Source organism: Heterocephalus glaber, unplaced genomic scaffold, assembly GCF_053883595.1.
Source record: "Heterocephalus glaber isolate CG9 unplaced genomic scaffold, H.glaber_assembly_v1.0 deba00001553, whole genome shotgun sequence".
Lineage (NCBI taxonomy): Eukaryota > Metazoa > Chordata > Mammalia > Rodentia > Bathyergidae > Heterocephalus > Heterocephalus glaber.
The window spans coordinates 20,877,904-20,900,000 of NW_028258344.1; the positions used below are offsets into that span (position 1 = coordinate 20,877,904).

At 37.6% G+C, this 22,097-nt stretch overlaps 1 protein-coding gene across 7 annotated transcripts in view; it reads left to right on the forward strand.

The window, feature by feature from the left end:
- The first annotated feature begins 1,471 nt into the window (after window positions 1–1,471).
- Zfhx4 (zinc finger homeobox 4) overlaps window positions 1,472–22,097 on the forward strand; it is a 189,845-nt gene continuing 169,219 nt past the window's right edge. For 4 of the 7 annotated variants that reach the window (XM_087190504.1, XM_087190508.1, XM_004842035.3 and 1 more), the window contains exon 1: window positions 1,473–1,881. The gene's annotated coding sequence lies outside the window, so the exon portion shown is untranslated. Of the gene's footprint in view, window positions 1,882–1,907; window positions 2,746–3,681; window positions 4,185–22,097 lie in introns of those variants that run through there. The other 3 variants (XM_087190507.1, XM_087190505.1, XM_087190506.1) reach the window with 3 other exon arrangements.

The window sequence follows — 22,097 nt, forward strand, 5'->3', positions numbered from 1 at the left end:
GAATTTTCCAAATGTTCCCTGATAGCACAAGGTTTAAGGCATAGAAAGATACAACTCCTGTAGTTTCAAGTGCTTGTGCAAGAAACCTCTGTGTTGGTATTTAGTAGGTTTGATGCCTAAGGCCTAAAACAAGGTTTTGAAACAGATCCTGGCAATCCGGAACTTCAAAGGCCTGTCAGCCCAAACGCCACTGATGCCTCACCTGTCCAGGAAGCTGGACATTGCAAGTATTTCCTGTTTTTAGCCCATTTGATTTGTTACTCTTGCCTTCTCTCTGGAAGTCCTGTTTGTGAAATACTACATAAATGGTGTCTACTTGTGACCGCTGATGCAGCAGTGAATCAAGATGCTATCTGAGTAGCAATGCGTGCACACACACACACACACACACACACACACACACACATATTCCATATTCAGTAGGGGGTATTTAAAAGTATGTCTATTTCAAGTTTTAGTTAATTATCTTTTAATGAAAGTGTCACTCATATTCACATCTGTAATACTGGAAAGAGATAATTAGATTTTCAAATGAGAATCAGCCACCTTAAATTTTGCACCAGAAAATACCAAGTATATTTCATTCTAATGAGATCTGTAGTGGGGTTTTAAAATTCATCATAATGTGCTTCAAGAAAGATAACTCAACAGACTCGAAAGATGAAAGGTTTTTTTCCCCCCTAAATCTTCTTAAATCTATTACATTGAACTTATGCAACTCTGATAAAATATTCAAGAATATTACATAAAGGCTAGAACTGTACCCCAGTATCATCCTTGCAACCATCACTTACTCTCTCATCTGGAAGTTTACTTTGACTAAACTAACCACTTCCATCTCTCTCGCCCTGGGTTTTCACTCCTGCGTAGGAGAAAGGTTCGAGCTTCAATAGAATGCGTGCGGACGCAGAGTGCAATTCCTGCTTTGAAACCGGCTGGGCTGAGTGGTGTTTGCACGTAGTCAGGGACCCTCTATTTACATACATCTGCATATTTGCTCAGGCCTCGCATTTCGCCGTTAAAGTGCGTTCAAGTGCGTAGTACAGTCAGAGAAAAGACCTTCCTTATTCTAACTCATTTCTGCTTAAAGCTCCCTAGTAAACAAATCTCTGGTCCGATAGTAATTACTTTACCTCATTAAAATAAAAAAAAATCTCGAATGGTTAAAGGCCACTGCTGTGACAGTATTTATGTTTTATATTCTTGCTCTCTTTGGGATGTGTGTGTGTTTAAAGAAGTTTGGGAGTTGAGCGCAGGCGAGCGTGGGGCGCGAGCCCCGGAGGTCCCCATCCCCTGTCCTCTCCGCGGTCTCCAAGTCCCGGGCTCCAGCCACAGCGCTCGCTCGGAGCCTTGGAAGTCGCGAGTCTCCCAGGCTGCTCTGAGTCTCGGCTGCGCGTCATTTGCAGTCTGGGGAATGTTGATCACCTCACTAATTACACCTCTCCCCCCCTCCCTCTCCCTCTCCCTCGCTCTCCTCTCTCATTCCCAGAGTGCATATCGGGAATAGACACACAAAGACATGCGCACTCAACTTAATCAGCCATTTTTTTAAACAGGGCTAAAACGATAATAATTAGCAGAATAAAGACATATCGGATTTTCATTTCCTTTCCTCCTTTTCCCAACCCCTTCACAACCAAACAGCGAGACCGCGGTCGGCACATGCTTTAACTCTTCCTGGACCCCCGAGGACCGCTCCATGCCCCCCACTTTCTGCTCCGGCGTTTTTATTTTCACCCAATAAAGTTCGAGGATTATTTTTTATTTTTTTTTATTTTTTAATGAACCCTCTCGTTTTACTTGGATGTGATCAGCTGTAAGTAAAATAAAAGCAAAACAAAAAAGGCGAAGATCGAGTAAGAACTGCAGGGGAAATGGAAAGTAAGTTTTTTCTTTAACTTTTATTGAGTAGTTTGTGTTAAATTTAGGTCGAGTATCGATTATCTTTCCAGCCTGATCTTGCACAATCTTTGATATTTCGCTCCCTCTCTCTCCCTCTCCCTCTCCGCCTCTCTCCCTCTCTGCCCCTAGCTCGCTCGCTCTCGCTGGCTCTCGCACACATCCCCTCATCCCGACCATCTCTTCCGCTCTGCCCCCCTTTTCTATCTCTTTCCCCCTTTTTTGGCTCAAGGATTTGCTTTGCTGAGGGAGGGCGAGGGCACCGAGGAACCTCATTTTCCACTTTCTTTGGGGGGCTACGTTTTTCGGGATTTAACTTTTGGACTAAGTGGCGGATCATCCACATTTAGCCGAGCAGTTTTCTCTCCTTTTTCCTGTCTTTTCGGGTTCTGGCTTCACCGCGAGCCTGGGGCGCTTTCTTGGCCGGGGAAGCTGTCAGCTCCGCAGCGGCGCAGGCAGGGCCAAGGGTCCCCGCTCGCCTCAGGTCCCCGTACCCCGATCAGGATGACTTCTCCTCTGCACCCATCCTCCGAAAGTTTGGATGGTGGTCGGTGGGGCTTGGAGCCCCTCTCCCTCTCTCTCCCCGCTTTACCCTCCCCCGCACGTTGGCAGCCTCCTTTTTCTCCCTCCTTTTACCCCCACCCCTTTTCCCTTCTCAAGTTCCCCGAAGGGCTCTGGGCGCTCGGGGCTGACGGAGGCCCGGGCGTCCGTGCGCCCGGGGCAGAGGTTCCGGGAGGCCGGGCGAGCACGAGGCTGGGGCACAGGAAGATGCGGCCCTCGGACCAGGGGCTGCGGAGAGCAGCTCTCGGCTACCCGGCTACGCGGGCCCCGGCGAGCGAAAGGCAGGTCCGTTAGGAGGCGGGATCGCGCGCCTGGGCCGGGGACCCGGAGGCGCCGCAGCTCGCTAGGGGCGCGTTCGCCGGCGGGTGTGCGTTAGACCAGAGGACCCAAGCCCGCGGCTGGCGATCATGAGCCTTTTCCTTTCTTTTTGGCAAAGGGCAAGTGGAGTGCGTGCGTGTGTGTGTGTGTGTGTGTGTGTGCGCGCGCGCTTGCGTGTGTGTGTGTGTGTGTGTGTGTGTGTGTGTGTGTGTGTGTGTGTGTGTGTAGGGGCTGTGGCCGGCTGTAAGAACTGAATCATTCCCCGGCCCCCCCAAAAGGCTTCCGCGTCTACAAATGAACTTCACCTCTTTCGCTTCTGCCGGCATCGAACGCGCCTTCCGGCCAGAGCAGCTAAAGGGAAAGGGGCTGGAATGCGCCGGGTCTCGCCTTGTTTCTACTTCTACCCCCTTTTCCTCCATTCTTTCTGTTCTTTTCTATCAGAAAAAAGAATAAAATTTCTTATGGAATTGTATAAAGTTTCTCTGCCGATGAGCAAGTTATAGAAGGCTCCCCATCCTATCCCCTTCCCCTAGAAGACGGTGCACTGGTTGGTATTTCTTTTGTTACCTGCAATCCGGGCGGGGGGCTCCTTTCGGGCGTTCGGGCCGGGGTCCGGCCGAGAGAAGAGGCTCCGGCAGGCGCCTTTGGCCGCGTCTCCTCACTTCCGCACGGCTCTGGTGAGGTTTTAGCTACCATTCGGTGAGACACTCTCCTTGTAGGTACCAAAGGTTCAGATCGCAAACACGGACCCCCCCCCCCCACGGACACCCTCACACTCAACACACGCAGAAACACTCGTTCTCCCTAACCCCCACCTCCGGCCCCCACCTTTCCTTACCCCTCCCCCCTTCCAAAAAAAGCATACACACAACAACACCCCCCCCCCAAACAAAACAAAAACCCAAAGACAAGTTCACTGGCTGAAGATGGTGGATTGACACTGACTCAGACAGAGGCAGGTTCACCAGGAAATCTGGCCATCCCGATTTCTGACAGTTGCATTTCCTCTCCTTCAGCCCCCCCCCCTTTATTAACTCTGTTCCATGTTTAATCAAGGATCATGTAGATGGCAAAAGGAGAGACAGAGAGAAGAGCGAAGAAGAGAGAGGGGGAGAGGAGAGAGACAAGAGACAGGAGGGGGTTTTTTGGTTTTGTTTTTGTTTTTTTATCGTGTTCTCCTGGAGTTTCAGTGGCTTGATCCCTATAAACGTGGAGTGGTTAAAGCTCATATGTCGAATTATATTTGGGGTTGGGTGGATGGATGCAAGAGTGAGAGAGAGGCTGCGGCTGCCGCTGCCTTTTCGGGTGTTGCTTAGATTAAGGCTGGGACTTGGCTGCGATTGGGACGCGACAGTGACACGGGCATCGATCGCTTCCATTGAGAGCAATGCAAAAGCACAGCCCGGGTATGTAACACTCGCGGGGCCACCGACACTTGTTTTACTTTGTATTTACTGGCGAAACTGACAGAGCTGGCTCAGGCTCTCTTTCTCTTTCTCTTCCTTCCTTCCTTTCTTTCTTTCTTCCTTTCTCTCTCCCTTTCTCTTCTCTCTTTTCTAATTGAAGACGAAAAGTAATTGTTTATAGAGATGTTTGAAAGCATGGGGCTTAAATTAAAACAGAAAGAAGATATTTTGGATTATTTCACTACCTCTGTGACTGTTAGAGTTTTTCTTCACTGAGAAGCATATTACAGAGAATGAAGGTTTTCTTTTTTCCTTCCTGATCCTTAAAAATATCCTTAAGGGAATATTTGATAGTTTTCAAGGTTTTCGGTTTCAATCAGCAGGAAGGCACACAAAAATAAAAGATGGCTAGCCAGCTGTTTTAACCTCTTGCACCTGGTTTCATTGTGGGTATCATAACGTTTATACAGTTAGTTTCAAATGGTGTTAATATTTATGACATAAACTATTGAAGAATATCACCGTGTCTTTATTTAATAGCTGGCTGCTTTTGTATGTAAAAAAGTAAACTCATATTCAAGTGTTTTCATTTTTTATAGCAATGAAGATAGGGTCAATGAAATATTGGGGCAAATACCATAAATCTGAAAAGTGAAGTGTACCCAGGGAACAAAGAAAGGTCAGGTAAACCAGCTGTGTATGTCAAAGCAGTAGTACCAGCTGTGGGGTTAGGCAGAGATAGTATAGTGGGCTCTGGATCTACAAAGTGAAAGTTGCCACTTGAAGTTAAAAATGAAGAAACCGTGTTCTATTCTAATCTTTTGCAGTTTTTAGCAGATGAGCCCAAATCTGTTCATTAATTTTGAGCTAGTTGGATTATTTTCAAAGATGCTGCACCAAAAAAGGAAAACATAAAGGAGGCAAAGAAAATTGCTGTTTAATATTGCAGAATTTACTGCTTCCATTCTGACCATGAGCCTAAATTTACACAATGAAATTTGATTATCTCTAATAACAATATTAGATCCTGCATTGGATGGATGAGAATTGAGGTGGTTTTGTTGATTGCAAGGGTTTAATGTTGCATTTCAGAATCTGATGTGGTTTGGCCTCCCTTCCATTAACTGGAAAACCCCTGAGGTTTTACAATTATTTCTTAAAGATAATACATTTAAGATTGCACTGGTAGGCTGAAGAAAAGTCATAAAGGCAAGAAGGGAAGCCCTTAATAACTCTTGAGATTCAGACATGTTCTGCAGTTAGATTGGCTCTGACTTCACCAAGGGTCGACAATGTGTCATTTCCACGAAGCCAAATTGCCCTCTGCCTATATGATATTAATGTGCAAATCAATATTTCAGGGATTAAATTTCCCTTCTTCATTTTTTATGGTTTCTACCTCAATAAGTCTCAAGTCTATTAGAAGAAGCTGGATGATTTAAAATCTTTCACTGCAGAATGGCTGGTCGTAGTCTTGTTTCACAGAGCATTTTAAGATTTTTGTTATAAAGACTAAAGGAATTCTAAAGAAGTTGTGAGGTAGGGTAGAGCCAGACTCAATAGTGTAAAGTCCTTGTTCGATTAAGAGCTAAAAGGCATTGAAAATGTAATATATATGTTTATCTAATATATATACATTCTGTTGCTTTAAAAATATTATGTTAATCACATATCGATTTAGTTCAAAATCAATTGAAGCTCCTTTCTTATTAGTGATTTGTTCAGCATTCTTGAGGACTGTGTTAATTTTCTTAAAGAGTGTGCATGAATTAGTTTGGTGTGAAAGTATTGGGGAGACAAATTTTCATTTAGCAACATTTTTCTAAGAAGTAATTTTAGAAACCATTGTTTGTGAGAGTAATACTCAAATGGTGTCATTTGCATACAGCGTTGTCATAGCTATCATGACATTTTGTGGCTGAATGACTTAGCTGATATCTGTTAAATGAGGCCTTCTCCAATTCTCTTTTAGATTTTGTTTCTAGCACTTAGTAGGGACATTTCCTTTTATACTCTTGGAGAAACACAACTATAAAAGAAATTATGTGATTTGATTGGAAATGACACGAAGCAGAAATGAGGGGGAGTCAAAATAAAAGATTGTGACTTTATCATATAATCTTGGGAAGGCCTACTGTCCATCATTTGGTCGTGTTTTATAGTCCTAAACCATTTGGACCAAGTTCCACACAGCTGCATGAATTTCATATGTGATAGAACATTTTTTCCATTCAGTGTGAAATGTTCCTTCCTAAAAAACGTACACCAGACTCGCTTAATTTAGTCTGTTAAAAGAAATGCACATGAAAAAGGACAAAAGTCTCTTTAATCTCTACAAGCTGTTTGTTTTTCTTCAAAATTCCTGTCTCTTTGGGTTTGAAAAGTCATGTTTATTGAGGAGATGATTCTGAGGTGTGACATTAAAATAATATATGATTTTTGGACTAGTGGCTATGCTCCTGCTTAATTTACTGAACTACTTTTTGTGCCTGTCAAAACACAAAGTTAATCTATCCTTATTTACAGTTAATCTCAATAAAATTAATCTTAACTATGCTTTATTCAGTGGCTTAAAATATCTAATTATATTCAATTAACTGCTGTCATAGTAATTAACATTGCTTAATTGCCTCTGCATATATTTATGTAAAGCTCATTAAGTGCTGCTGACTCCTTTTCCCTTTCCTACTTGCTATTTTTGCTGTTGTCAAACCATTTTCATCTCCCAAGGTTCGACAGTGTCAATGAGGACAAATTCTTTCTTAACATTTTCTTGAATGTGATTGCTTTCCTTTGAGGAGATACTTCTTGTGAGCCTTGAAAGACTAATCCATTCCCTCTCTTCATTTTCCTTATCCTTGGTCTCTAGCTCACTCACAAAATATTTTCTGTCATTGTTGCTAGAAATATGAGAAGCCAGGTTAAGCTTTGTGTTTATAAGCTAGGAGACTTTCTGTGTCTGCCTAGAGGCTGTACCCACAGGCAGAGGTTTTTTTTTTCCCTCTAAGACCATTTTAAGGGTTAAAGACTTGGCCAAGGTTCAAACTGAAAAGCACCCAGGGAAAGTGCATGTGAATATGTACAAGTTTCATGTAATTAGTGCTTAATTATATTAACATATGCAAATTGTCAACTTAGGAGCTTGTTGAGCTGGCAAAGATCAGCCAGGCACAATTACTGTATTGTTCTGAAACAATAATGGATTTCAAGTTGGATTGTGGAAACACATAACTAGCTATCTAATTTAACTCATACCATAGTGAAATTTCATTAGTCTCCATGGAGACTGGTTTAATTGTGCTGACTAATGTTCTGGGCTGCAGAATGTCCTAAAAGGAAAGCGTTGTTTGCCTAATCCACCTTACAATGACACTTGTTTGTACATGTTTCCCTTGTGTGGGAATTTGCATATGCAAATAAATAGTTTCTCTGCCCCATTTGTCATGGCTGTTCATTATCCATGAAGAGGACATTGTTACTACACTGTTACTGAGTCTCCCAAGACAGAATAGTGTTAACCAGTCCAGCTACATTCTTTCATAATTTGTTTCTGATTAATAGACCAGAGTGAGCCTCATTCTCTTTGGGCATCTGTACAGGAAAAGTCAGTTCTGTCAGAGAAAACTTTCTACAGTAACTGAAGGACTACTAGAAGATAACTTCTTTTTCTTCTTCTTCTTCTTCCCCTTCTTCTTCTTCTTCTTCTTCTTCTTCTTCTTCTTCTTCTTCTTCTTCTTCTTCTTCTTCTTCTTCTTCTTCTTCTTCTTCTTCTTCTTCTTCTTCTTCTCTCCTCCTCCTCCTCCTCCTCCTCCTCCTCCTCCTCCTCCTCCTCCTGCTCCTCCTCCTCCTCTTCCTCCTCCTCCTTCTCCTTCCTTTTCCACCCATTGGTTAACATAATCATATTTAAAATAATGTATTCTTGTTCTGAGAATGACTCTACTAATAATCTCTAGTTTCCTAAAGTAAGATAGGAAAAGAAAGGAGATTCTGTTATTAGAATATTAATCCTGTTTTTGACAGAAAGGTAAACTGATATAATTGCTTTTCAGTTGAAGGAATGGGGGTTTATACAAGTGTGAAAGCATCGGAAAAGGATTAGCATTTTTTTGCATAATGAAAAGCTCTGTTGAATAGGGTCCTGAATGGCTGACTGAATGACTAAGATGAAAGGAAGATGAAAATGCAGGCTTCTCTTTCTTTATGCCTATGCTCTGCTCTCTCTAAAGTTATGTTTGTTCAAGACTTGAGAAAACAAGCAGAGGCTCAGATTTCAGCAACTTTATGAGATGCCCTGAGTTTTCATCTTCACTGGGAAGTAATATGTATGACAATAGTGTAGCTAAAGGATGACAACAGAGGTTTGTATTTGGAAGTGTTCAGAAACATGGCAGGCTAGCCAAATATTGACTAATGAGTATTAAGAATTCCCAACACTTTGCTGGCAAAAACAGTTATTTTAGAGTAGGCCAGGGGTATGGGATGAATACTTAGCTAATTTACAGTTGAATATATAGTATACTTTTATTCCTCTATCAACTATAAATAACTATCCCGATTGACAGAATACTTCATTTGGAAAAGACTTATGCACTCTGACGTTTGGCAAAGTTGAGTGTTTTAAGTGGCCTATCAGCTTTCGTGGCTGGGAGGGGGACAGTAAATGACAATACAGAATTATTTTCTTAGAATTTAGTGCATAAAGCTCTGAGTGCAGCCTTCATGTTGCTTAATGTAGGTGTATTGTATATTTTGTTTTTAAATACTTTAAAAATACCTAGATACTGTATGTTCACTCCTAGAAACATATGCGGTAGGGTTTTCTCTTGTCACTTGTTAGGGCTGTAACTGGTTATCAGTTGATAATGTGATCAGGACTCTTAATGATGTTTCTTCAACCATAATTAGGGCAGTTAAAATACCATGAGTGTTAAGACTCTTTCAAAGGTGGGGATTGGTTCTTTTGTATATATGTAAATCAGTTGCAGTGTAGATGATTATTTATCAATATGTATCTTAAACAAGCTCTTTCTGGTTTAAGGTCACCACACATGAGACTTTGAAAGATTTCAGCAGCTATTAAGCCAACTGGTTTGTTGCTGGCTTGTAGAACTTCTACTTGCCTCATCACTTCTGTGGTTCACTTGCTGAGGTACTATTAAGACGGTTATGTGGAAACTTGGGAAATCAGAAGTATTTTCATGTAAATTAAAGTGTAAGGGTTGCCTCTTGAGTGCAGCATATTGTAAAGGAAAACTCTTTGATCTTTGTTACATAGTCACCAAAATTCTTTACTAGAATCCTTTCTAAAATTTGTCAAGAAATTCTGGATTGTCTTAAAAACTTTTATGGTTAACTTTATGATATGCTTGAGAAAAGTCTTAAAAGAACAAAAAAATCCACATGGAGGCTATTCTTTTACTTGAACAAGGGCTTGTTAAGGTATTTCCATAAGAAAAATGTGTTAATTTAAAAAATAAATTCATTTATATTTTAAGACATTGTTAACCAAGCACCATGTGTTGTAACTGGCAGTTTTCCAGCCACCATGGAAGTGGATCACACATGGGTTAATAGTAGCTTATGTGATGTCTGCATTCTTAGGAAATGGGCAAAAGCCCAGGGTATTCTGATATCAGGATTTTAGGAATCAGACAGAAAGCAGAATATATGTTTATATGGGAACAGATGGACACATGTGAGAACTAAAAGTGCACAATTTCTCTTGGCACTTGTTTTAGTTATCCCTGATGATATAACCAAGATCTCAGTGCACTCACAGTCTTTGATGGCTAAGGACAAAATGGGCTTTTAATGAGGCTCAATGACATTATTTTCTTGCATAAGGATTGTGCCCCTTGTGATCTTGCTGGAGTTGATGTTCTGTTAATTCCCTCATTTCAGAGATTCAGCAGTTGCCTTGAAAGTTTGGTATGATTTCACATCTGACATACAATCCTCAGCTCACAAGTGGCTACTTTCTACTACCCTACTCTTTTAAAGGTTTGTGAGTAAAAGAAAATATTCTTGAATATATGCACTCAATTTAAAAATATGCTAAAGTCATATATGGCAAGCTGCATCTCTAATATTATTAGCTACTTTAACATTCTTCAGATAAAAAACCAAAATTTAAAAATTTGAGCAAACTGACTTGGATCTCATAATGCCCTCAGGTCCATGCAAGTCAGGTAGGTGTTTTTGACATCCGGGTTGGTATCCATGGGTAACCATCATATTTTTAGATTATAGACCATTTCTAATGTTTGTTGGTCCTGAGGATACAGTGGTGTTCAGACGATAATTACTGAATGGTACATAGTACAGCACACACCACTAAAGAGGAGGTATATATGTTCCATTGTAAAGCTATAAAAATAAAAAGCAATCTAAAAATATTTATTCATATCTAAATAATTTTAACCAGGGGAAATTAACTTTTGGGTTAAAATGAACATTTTACTACTGTCCATAAAGTTATTTTCCTTCACTGTAAAGAAAGGAAATCTGTACTTGTAACAGTCTTAAAATATAGAACCATGAGCAGATATATGCCACTTGGTTGTATTATTAAAATCAAAACAAAACTTTGTAAGAAGAGACTTTTTAGAGAATCTTAAAATTTGGCTGTTTGGAAGAATAAATTGAAGAAGCCTAGTCATTATTAGATTTATATTTTCCTTTATTAAAAGGACACCTTTATTAAACCTGCAATACCTTACTATCGTGGATTCTTCAGAATCTAGTTTATAGTATGTTAAAAAAAATACATTGAGGAATCATGTAGTTAATACTAGGACATCTTTAACCCACTAATAGAGAATGAGGATAATTCATCTGTTTTGGTTTGTTAGATACAATTGTGTTTCATCTTCCTTAACATTCCTGTATACACACACACACACACACACACCCCTACCTTCTTTCCATGTTAGTTTCTCTCTTTCCTCTTTAGATGCCATTATTTTGGAAGCCTGTGAAATTTTCCTTCCACAGACTAAATTTATTTTATTTTCTAAGAATTGTTCAATAGTCTCAACAGAAAAGATCAGGCAGCAAGGTAAGGCAACTAGAAACTATCAAAATGTTACAGCTTGGGAACTGCCTTAAAGTCATTAGTTCAGTCAGCTCATTTTCAAATGTGGGATATTGAGTAGCTGAAAAATTATCATTAACTTACCAAACAAGGTAGGTGAATGTGAAGGCAAAAACTCAGTATCATTACCCAACAACCAACAGCTTTGTTGCATGAGTGAGTTTGATGGCTGAGGAATGATGAAGAGAAGAAAAGGAAGATGTTCTGTGGTACTCCAACAATGCTACTGTCTGCTCTCACAGAGTGAGTTCTCTGTTCCTAAAAGGAACCAAGTAAAATCTGGATAGCCTCTTCGCACTGTGACTGTTAAACAAAATTTTACATAAATAAGGGTTTAGACTAGGTGCTTTGAAAGGCCAAGAAGAGCCTCTGATTCATAAAAATACTGATGATCTCAGTGACTTAAAATGTATTTTTAATAGTCATGAACATGGTGTGAACATGAACAAAGTTTCCCATTCTATGTTGGGAAAGTAAATGAAGACAAGGCTGAGATGTTTTAGAGGCAGCACAGTGTATAGAATGACAGTTAAAGCCAGACATTTCTTGGAATTTTTTTTTTAAAATTCCTGTTCATTTTTAAATGAGGTTGTTTATTTGAACTTAAATTTCAGATATTTGAAAACTGACTTTTTTTTTTTTTGGCTACTGGATAACCAATAGGAATCATATTAGATCTACAGGACACCTGGGTTAAATTCCTTCTATGGATGACCTTATCCAAGCTACTTAACCTTTCTGAGACTCAGTTTCCTCATCTGTATCCCAAGGTTGCTTTAGAGATTACATAAACTAAAGTGTTCTCAACATTAAAATAAATGAATGGGACAGTATTTGATGCCTGCTCCTATGTTTTGTTTGTTTGTTTTTTCAGTAGCTGCTTGTTTGAATGTAATGCTCGGCTAAAGTACATTAAAGCCAATCTCCATAGAATGTTTTGAGCAGAGTTGACCTTCTTCACAAGAGGAAATAGGAACTAGGCAATGGACGTTTAACTGGTAGGAAAAAGAGGTAGTTAGCTTCTTCTCATGTTGGTTGCTCACTGACAGGTACTTAGATGGCATCTGGGTTGGTAGGTGGTTAGTCTTCCACATCATTACCTTCCACTCCATTATCACAAGTTGGTTTGGTTCTAAGGGCTTCTAGATATTTAATGCATTTTGGGGTCTTTATTTTTCTAAGAAGAAAATTAGGACAGAAATAGTTTTTAAATAATTCAGACTTTAGTCTATCCAAATGAACTCAAGATTCCAGACTGTCCATTAAATACGATAATAGAAGAGACCACAAAGCTTATTTCAGTCTTGCAGTTGACCCAGTCTGCTTGAAAGCCTTTGAATTAAAGGATTTTCCTAAACTGGATTAAATGTCATAGAAATACCTTTCTATGTATTGAGTATTAACATACTTTGATATTGCCATGAAAGGAACAGGCACTGTTACGTGGTACCCTGTTGACAAAAACTTATATCAGCCTAGAGAACAAATCTTACTATTAAACACCCAGTAGTATCTATAGAACTCTTAAATTTTCATGGGGGATTTTTTTATAGCCAAGTTATGATTCTCCGCCTTGCTTAACTGTTTGAAGAGATCATAGTCCTTTATCTCTTTATACTAATGCATTATTAAATAGAGGACTAACTAAGTTGAAAATTGCATTAATTATTAATAAATATATAAACACAATTTTGGGATCATCTAGAAACTTAAATTTGTTATGGTTTTTTAAATCTTTCTATTCTTAATAATTTCCCATTCTGATATATGCAAGCTACATATTTATACACAAAATTGTTTATATTTTATAGTGAATATAAGTATATTCGGATTATAATTTCACAATTTTGTGTTTGATTTTTGCTTAATATTTGTGTATGATTGCTTCATAATTATTTTTTTTTGGTACCAGTAATTGAACTTGGGACCTTGTGCTTGCAAGGCAGGCGCCGGAACCACTGAGCTAAATCCCTGAGCCTGCTTCATAATTCTTGTTAAAGCATTTCTTCTAAGTGTGTGTATGGCCTATATCATGGTCATTATAAGGGGCCCTGGCCTTGACAGTCTATTTGAAGCACATTTTGTTTAGTCTAAGCATTTATTGAATACTAATCAAGGTAATAATACCCTTCACTGCAAGAAAAAATTTAATATCTTAGCATTTTTCATGACTCTTAAGAGTTTCTTCAAATAAGTTGTAACCTCCATGAGGGCAGCATCCAGGTCTGCTTAACCACTGTATCCAGTGAGGGACATGTTATGGGAAAATCCTTGGTGCTCAATAAATATCTGTTAAGTGAATGAATTGTAATGAAAAACATTCATAGAAAACTTCAGTTCATTATACCACTAGATTCTGCCTCTTCTCTTGAAATCTAGGTCCTGAAAATAAATATTGAACCTTAAAAATAGCTGGGCCTGTCTTGGAAAATTCCACTGAGAAAAGTACCTTCCAATTCAATCTAAATGGGTTTTATATTAGAGCTGTAGATTGTTGCAGTCAGAAGGAATATGGCACAATCTCCTTGTTTAACAGATAAGGAAACCAACTCTCACTGAAATTCCTGGAAAACATCACATAACTACAGAGCACAGTTGGTGTGTGTGTGCTTTTGTGCGTTTGTGTGTATGTGTGTAAATGCATGTGTCCAAGTCAGTGAATTACTTAAAATTTTTGTAACTTACTTGGCTTAGCTTCTTTCTTATCTAAACATACTTAATATTAATATGAGAATAATTTGTTGTGTAGGTTTTTTTATTGGTGAAATTTTCTCAAGCAAAGGAAATTTTGTAATATGTTCCTATTCCTCTGATGATTGACTGCTCTGAAATTATAAAACTAAGCTATTACAGGTAGAATAGAAATTGCCTAGGAAGTGTAAACTTGCAGGGAAAAATGGGGCTGGTTGATTTGGTTCTTGAAATGAAGCAGGGTACAGATTAGGAATCATTATAGTTTGCCAGAAGTTGCTGGTCCTAGAAGCCTGTTTGAGTGCTCACTGTCAACAAGGAAATCACGGGCAGCACTCAAAGTGGCTCACCTCTGATTTATTCATAAACCTCACACACGAGCACTTGGCTTTGTTCTTGCTCTAGGAAGGGGGACTGATACCAATAAGAACAGGAATAAAGAGCTTCTTGCATGGTCCAAGAGTGAATAGCACTTTATCTAAAAGCCTGACCTCCTTTCTCTGGGTCTGTTATCCCAGAGTTGACTCTTATTGGCTGTGTTTCCTCAGATGAATGGAGAGAAGAGGTTATAACAAGTATCTCCTCTGTAAACTCCATAGTGTACATAACAAGAAGTATACAACTGGAATTTAGGTTCTGATTTAACCTAAAGGTTTTGGTCTTTATACTAAATGGAAAAGCTCTTTTCAAAGAGCTTGAAGAGTTTCACATTTAATAATAGTTGGAAAAGTATTGTTTTTTTTTTTTACAATTGAAGAATACAATAATTTCAGAGTAAAATTGGTTTTGACAAACCCTCCCTCCACTAAAGTGAACTGAGAGAAATTTAATTACGGGGGAATTAAGGGGTAGGGAATAAAATAAGTACTACATGGGTAGAAGCAAAGAAATGAGCTGGCTTGTCAATTGATTAACCATGTTTAACTGAGCAGCTTCATTTGTGTCACTTCACAAATTATGCTTTACTGCAGCAGTCCCTGGTGAGGGGAAGAAGGGGAAAGAGCCTTTCAGAGACAGTCAGCTGGCTGGCTCACACTGGGGCAGAGGTTGGGTGGAGTTACTTAAATCACCAGAGCAACCTTCAGTTAATACCTCCCCCACTCATCCCCTACCACCACTCTGGCTGCACTTTTCTCCTTTGGTGGAGTTGCTTTCTCATTACTTACAGCACATATAGTTACAAAAATGGCTTCGGATTTTTACAACACAGTCCATGAACTCAGAAGAGCCATATTGGGAGATGGTGTTGAGTGTTAATGATATATCTTTAGATAAAGCCATCCTTCTATGCAATCACATCAGAATCATCAGCTTATTTGTCATGGCTGAAGGGAAAATGTCAGGACCAATGAATGTATGTGTGCTGAAGAAGCAAAAGGATTTTGGAGAGAGACATTTTTTTGGGCTGGGAGTTGGCCATGGCTTAGATTTAGCTCCAGGGAAATACTGGGATTAGCCAACACTGTATACAAATCCTTAGCATAACAGAATTCATTGGAAAATGGAGTGGTAGAGGTCACAAGCATGGGCACATTTCTGGAGACATGCTCTAGGCCAGTGATGACGAACCTTTTACAGTTTTTAATGATATAGCTCGCTGCAGCATGTGTGCCTTAGTTTCACCACCAGTGCTAGGCTTTTGTACAGAAACTGTGGGAAAGAATGAGATGATTTGTGAAAATTGTTTTCAGGGCTATGTTGCATGTAGGATCATTGCTTTCAGCAGGATTGAAGTCATAGGCTTGAAAGGCATCAACGGAAAACCTATATAACATGCTAAATATGGCTCATGTTTTAAATTTAGTTGCATTAAAAGCACTTCAAGCTACATTCATCAAAACACTTTTCAGGAAGATAATATTTAAATATACAAAAGTAGCATTCAGGTATAAAGTACTTTTGACAATATAGTCCAGTGAAAGTTAATACTTAATTTAAATGGCAGTAATTATCCTGAAGTACTTGTTACACTGTTGAATATACAAAAAAACCCAGAAGCTGAACTTTCTTTACAGAGTTCATTTGGAAACTTTAATTGAAAAATAACTTATTTTCTTCAGTTACAGAAGTTCTTATCTTTGATAGACCAATACTAGCAGATTTATTTCATTTTGGGCCCAGTTAACTGTTCTCTTTCAGATAATGTACGCATACAACCACTTCTTGTTTAATTCTATTGATTTACAGTGTTAAAGAGAAATAATCTGATACCTGTTTCCTGTCCTCTGAGTATTTGTCCTCAAAGAGGCTGATTAGTTTTCCCCCCAGCTCTTTAGCTGTTTTAAATGTATAATTATCATTGCATGTCATTTGATAGCCGCACTAATTGCTCCCAACTATTGTCTGTTTGCACTTAATGCTGAAACCTGATCAACATCCTGCTTTGGTTGATGTTTGGTGGTAAACTTTAATTAACTCTTATTGCATTGAAGAAGAGTTCAGGCTTGGTGCTAACTAATCATTTACCTTCATTATGTCCTGACAGCTCCACTTGTTCTTGGTCCTAATAGATACACCAGTCAGTAAATAAACCTGCAAACCTCCATGCCTTGTACTTGCTCCATACTGATATTTTGCTGCTTAAAGTATAAGATAATTGGGCCCAGACAATTATTTAGTTAGTTTACTATCTCTAGTTCTGCAGACACTAATCTTAAATTGCTTCTTTCATGCTGGACAATTTAATTTTAATAGAAACTGTAGATTTGAGATAACATTATTCCTTCAACATAGTTCCTCTGAACATGCATCTTTTGAATCAATACAATTAAGCTTGTCTCCTGTTGGAATTCTTGTAATTATTTTTCCTGAAATACTTTTCCTGTAATGATATTGAAGTTAAAGTAATCAGGTTACCAGCAGATCATGTAAAATTCAACTCAAAATTGCTGGCTGCTTGATTTTAATTTGTCTGACATCAAGTTTGTTTGAAAAGGGATAATATGTGGGTAAACCAAGGAGCTTATAATTATGGTTGACGTTTGTTTGTTTATAATGAAATCTAATTAAAGTTCATACATTTAAAACACAAAAGTTAATTACTGAATTGCTCACTTCACTGATGGGCAGCAGTCAAATTAACTTTCAGGCCAAGTGGGGTAAAGAATGTAAGAGACTGGAGAGACAGAGACAGAGACAGATACAGAGACAGAGACAGAGAGAGGAGAATGGGGAGAGAGAGAAAAAACACAAAAGCCCAAACAAAAGACTCTTCATAATAGAAATAAAAGAACCAACTAATCTTAGTGATCAAACATAAGTTTGCCAATATTTCATTGAGAAGAAAACTTGGCATTCCACTTATGTTCTCTATTATATTAGTGCTAATGTGGTTTTTAACATAAAGTAATTTAAAATATTTACATGGAATATAAAAGATTATATTTAGTAGACTCTAAGAATGTTATATAGTAAGCAGCACTTGGTAGTTATTTAAAGAATAATGCATATAACTTTCTTCATTAAAACTATGTGAAACCATCTAAAAGCATTGAAATCATAGCTCAGGGAATAGGAATGTTTGGTGGAATATTTGACCTATGATTAGTTTTATGAAGATAATCATGGCTGATTTTGGCTGCAATGAATGATTTTTTTCTTTAAAAAAACGTATGGACAATATTATACTTTTTGTTACATTGGTTATGAGATCATATTGATACAATAGTAAAATACAAATAATTATACAAGTGTTTTCTCTTAAACATGAAATTGCCAGCAGTACAGTAATCAACTAATCAGTTAAATATATGACTAGAGAAGGAAAATAGAGATATAGATTAGAACACATTGATATCATATAGTGTATGAGATAAATATGTGTGCAATAGTTTTCACTAACTTAGTAAATCTCTTTTTAAAGCCAAATATTCTATGGTTATATATACCTCAATAAAATAAATTAAAATTAATTTGTAAATGTTTCTATATGATGGTTTAAAGCATTATCAACTAAACACTCAGGTTGTGTGTAGGACAGAAAATTATTCCATTACATTTTAAAGATTAGCAATGTAAACATATGAAATACATGGCAACTGTGATTTATAACTTCCAAAAATGATCGATGTGGTACATGTTTTTTTGAGGAAAACTAAACGGTTCCATGTAAAAGCTTCATATTTAGTAATGTCATACACTTGAACTTTCAAATGTGATAGAGATTGAAGAAAACGGGTCTGAGAAGAAAAACATAATACTGTTTACTATTGAGATACTTATAAAATTGAGGGCAATTTATACAAGTTTTAGGGTTTTCAGGGAAAATATATATTTAATATAATACTGGGTTGATTTGTAGATCTACATTTCCTTAGAGAAGAAAATTTAAAAGGAATATGTAGTCATTGAATTCTCATCCTACTTACATAGAGGAGGAAAAGGGAAGATGATTGATACATAGGTACGGCTGTTCTCGAGCATTTGGAAGCACCGTTTTCTTCTTTAGAGGAAGCAAAAAAAAGTCAATAAATTCTCACAGTATTGGCAAACAACAGCTTTCTAGTAATACTTTAGCTGATTAGGACATCCTTATCCTTTAATGAAGCAATCACTACAAAGCCCCAATGTCAGCTGGAATACTAGCAAAATAGAACCAAAGAAAGAATCAGAAAGGGGCACTGAACATAATTCAGTTCGTATCCTTGTCTCACACTAATACAAACTATTCATTTTTAATTAGAATGGATAAGAAAATTAGGAATCCACCTAGATTGGTTAAAAGTACCAAAGTTTTTGATTTTTACAAAGGTAGCTAAAGTATTTGGGTCCTTCTTGTCCACTGTTATGAAATTTTCCTGAAGCAAACACATAACATAGGTCATATAACAGTGTGATTTGGTTAAAGTCAGATTATTGATTCTTCTCTAAGGAAAGTAGCTGGAGTTTGATTAAAGGTATAAAGAAAGTGAAGCAAATTCCTGTTTCCCACAACTAATCAAATTAAGAACTGTTGGACTCTTTGGTACAGTACAGTATACCTTTTCTCTTTAGTTCAGAGACATATATGTTTAATGCTATGTAATTGTCATATAAAGTCCATTTAGATTTAGTGATGTGAAAGAGAATGAGGAGAAATGAGGGTAGGAAGAAAAAGAAAGAGAAAAAATCAAAGAGGGAGAAGATCATACATCAACCACAATCATCTTATTTATAGAGAAGGAAGCAAATCTGTATTGAATAGCTAATTTAAGTTGTAATGAGAAAAATAAGACGGAAAGAGGGGAAAATAACTTAGTTGACTCATACTCATATTTGTCTTTGTAAACTTTCCTTTCTTAAAAATGTGCTTGTTTTAAATGTTGAATATATTTGGTTACATCCTTCTATTCAAACTTAATTACCTTCTCCCCTTTGTCATGACATGGGTGGAAAGTTTTTGCCATGTCAGGAGAGGTCGTCACACATTCTTTTGCAGTTCTCTTCATTAAATCCTTCTTGCAGAAGCATTTTCTCTCGTGCTGGGAAGGTAGAAGGGTGTAACAGAAGAGCCCTGAAACATCAGCAGGAAGCTCTAAGCTGGTTAATGCAGTATAATTGTCTGGACATAGACTGGTCTTTGTTTGTGTGGTTCACTCCGAATCAGCTGTAATTAACTCCAGAGTGTTTCCAGATTGCCAGCAAAGAAAAATTACAGCTTTTCTGTTTTAAATTGTAAAGCTCACAAACATTAACTATGCAGATTGCATTTACTTTGATATATTTCTATCCTGCAAGAAAAAAAAAAAAGCTTACTTGGCTCCCCATCCCACCTCTAAAAATGTGCTTTGGTTAAGTCATTTGATTTAGTGTCTGTCGGAACATAATAGCTTCTTAATAGTTGGATTTGAAACCTTTTTTTACTTAATATTTTCAGTTCTTTGACATTCTAGTATTTCCCTTCCTTCTTGCTAATGTTTCAAATACTGCAACGGGAAAGAAGTTAGGCAATCTTCTATAAAATACTAAATAAACACCTACTAAAACAAGTAAATTTCAGAGAAAGCTGACTTAAAGAAAACCACTTTAAAAAAGTCGAGATCAAAGATATATTCAGATGTAACTGGTAACTTCCACACAGGTACTTTACCTGTGTTTTGATATATCAAAAGAGAGACTGTGAGAAAAGGATAATTTCCCTACCTTCTCTTCGTCAGCATACCACACCCTTTTAAAAGCTCCTGTACAGTAGTTTGTAATTATGAATTCCAATATAGATAAAAATGAGATAGCAGTGTGAACTAATACAGCCTGGCACACAAAAGATCTGTCAGCAACTGATGAAAAAAAAAAAAATCCAGTCTAAAATCTTTTTTTTTCTTTCTTCTGAATTTAACAATAAGGAATTTAAGCCTCAATGTGGCTTTAGCAACCAAAGAAAAGAAGCTCTTGGTGTCTGCATAATACCACTTTGATGGATTTTTTTCATCAGTTCTCTGTACGTGGCAACAAATAAACAAGTATAATTATACTTGTGAAGGTCTATTCATTGCTTTGTCAGGATTAGATATATGTGCCGTTTTCACACTGCGCCTCTCTTTTGTCTTTGCCTAACTCACTATGACATATTGATAGAGGATTTGGAATGGGGAAAAGGCCACAGCAGAGACAGTGATGACCTTTTGGAAACTTGATATAATTCAAAGATTTTTATTTATTTTCTTCTTCTTCTTCTTCTTTTCTTTTCCTTTTTGATTTGTAACTTGTTACCAAATTCTCTCGTAAGTGGACAACTTTTAACCCATTTAAAATGGAGCAAATAAAGACTCAAAGAGTGTTGTGAGATGGCTCGAGGGCAGATGAGAATAAAAACAACAGGCTAAGGAGTGCACTGGTCTTCTTTCTCAGCCCTTAGCAGAGTGGCCAACCTAGCATTCCTTTCCCATTATTCTGTCCTCTCCATCAGATCACGTTCTTTTTAATCATTTCACAAACACTGTCTCACTGGACCATAGAGGAAGACGGGGACAATCTCAATTAAAAAACAGAGGTAAAACTGGCCTCTCTGATTTTGGGTTCTAATGGGAACTCTGCTTGATGAATGCAAAGGAATTCTTCTATTGTTCAGAAAGCACCCCCTTTCATTAGCCTGGCTCCTAGTAGGTGGGTTTGGTCATTTAACAGAGCAGAGTTTAGGCAGCAGTGACTGCAGAGGAAAGCAAAGCAGAGGGAGCAAACAAAGTTCTTTTCTGAATATTGTCCATTATTTCTATAAAAGGGATTTGACATGATCAAAATCACTGATCTTGTGAATTCCTGAGAATACCAAAAAATGTGTACACATATTATAAGCAGACCAGCAGGTATGTATCGTTCTGAACTTAGCATTAAACTTATATTAGGCTTTTTCTTAGGAATTTCTTGAGGATTTGGGTCATTTTTAAAAATAGAATGTCTGGAAGTGAGTCTAGAAATTGTTGAAGACTAAACAGAAGCCAGCTTAAATAGTGAAGTAATTTTACAATGAGTTAACCTGTTACACAGTCATTTTGGAATGAGTTCTATGGTTTAAGTTAAAATGGTTGGCTTTGTGATCTTTATACTGGAACTTATAAAACTTTAGCATGAATTTCTTAAATGGATCATGTTGATAAAAGAAAAACTTCAACTGACATTGATGGCAATGAAATTACTTAGGATCATATTCAGTGTCACTGTACATACTGATATAAACAACTTTAACTGTACAAAATGATCCTATCAGAATGTACTGATAAACATTGCTGTGGTTATAGTTAGCAGCTCCTGAAAACAATGACTAGTTGTAGCAATTTAAATAGTTTTGTTATTGCTGGTATTAGAATGAAATATGTTTGGTTGTATAGAGGTTTTGTTATTTGACTTAGTTCCTAGTTAATATATAGCTTCTTGAGAAGAAATTGATAGGTGACTGTGTAAAATTATATGGGAATATTACAGCATAATATGGCCTACCACATTGCTATGACCTGGGATGGATTCTTTAACATAGTTTCCTTAATTATTTTCATATAGCAGTAGTGTTACTTTTTTGAAAGGTACTTCTGGCTCTTTTAAAGTAAAATAAAAAGACAATCTACTTTATGTTGAGATACTTTTTGGTCTATTCATCATCCAGCTAAAATTATTAACTGCACATTACATTCAAGTCATTTGAAGTACATTCAGAATAT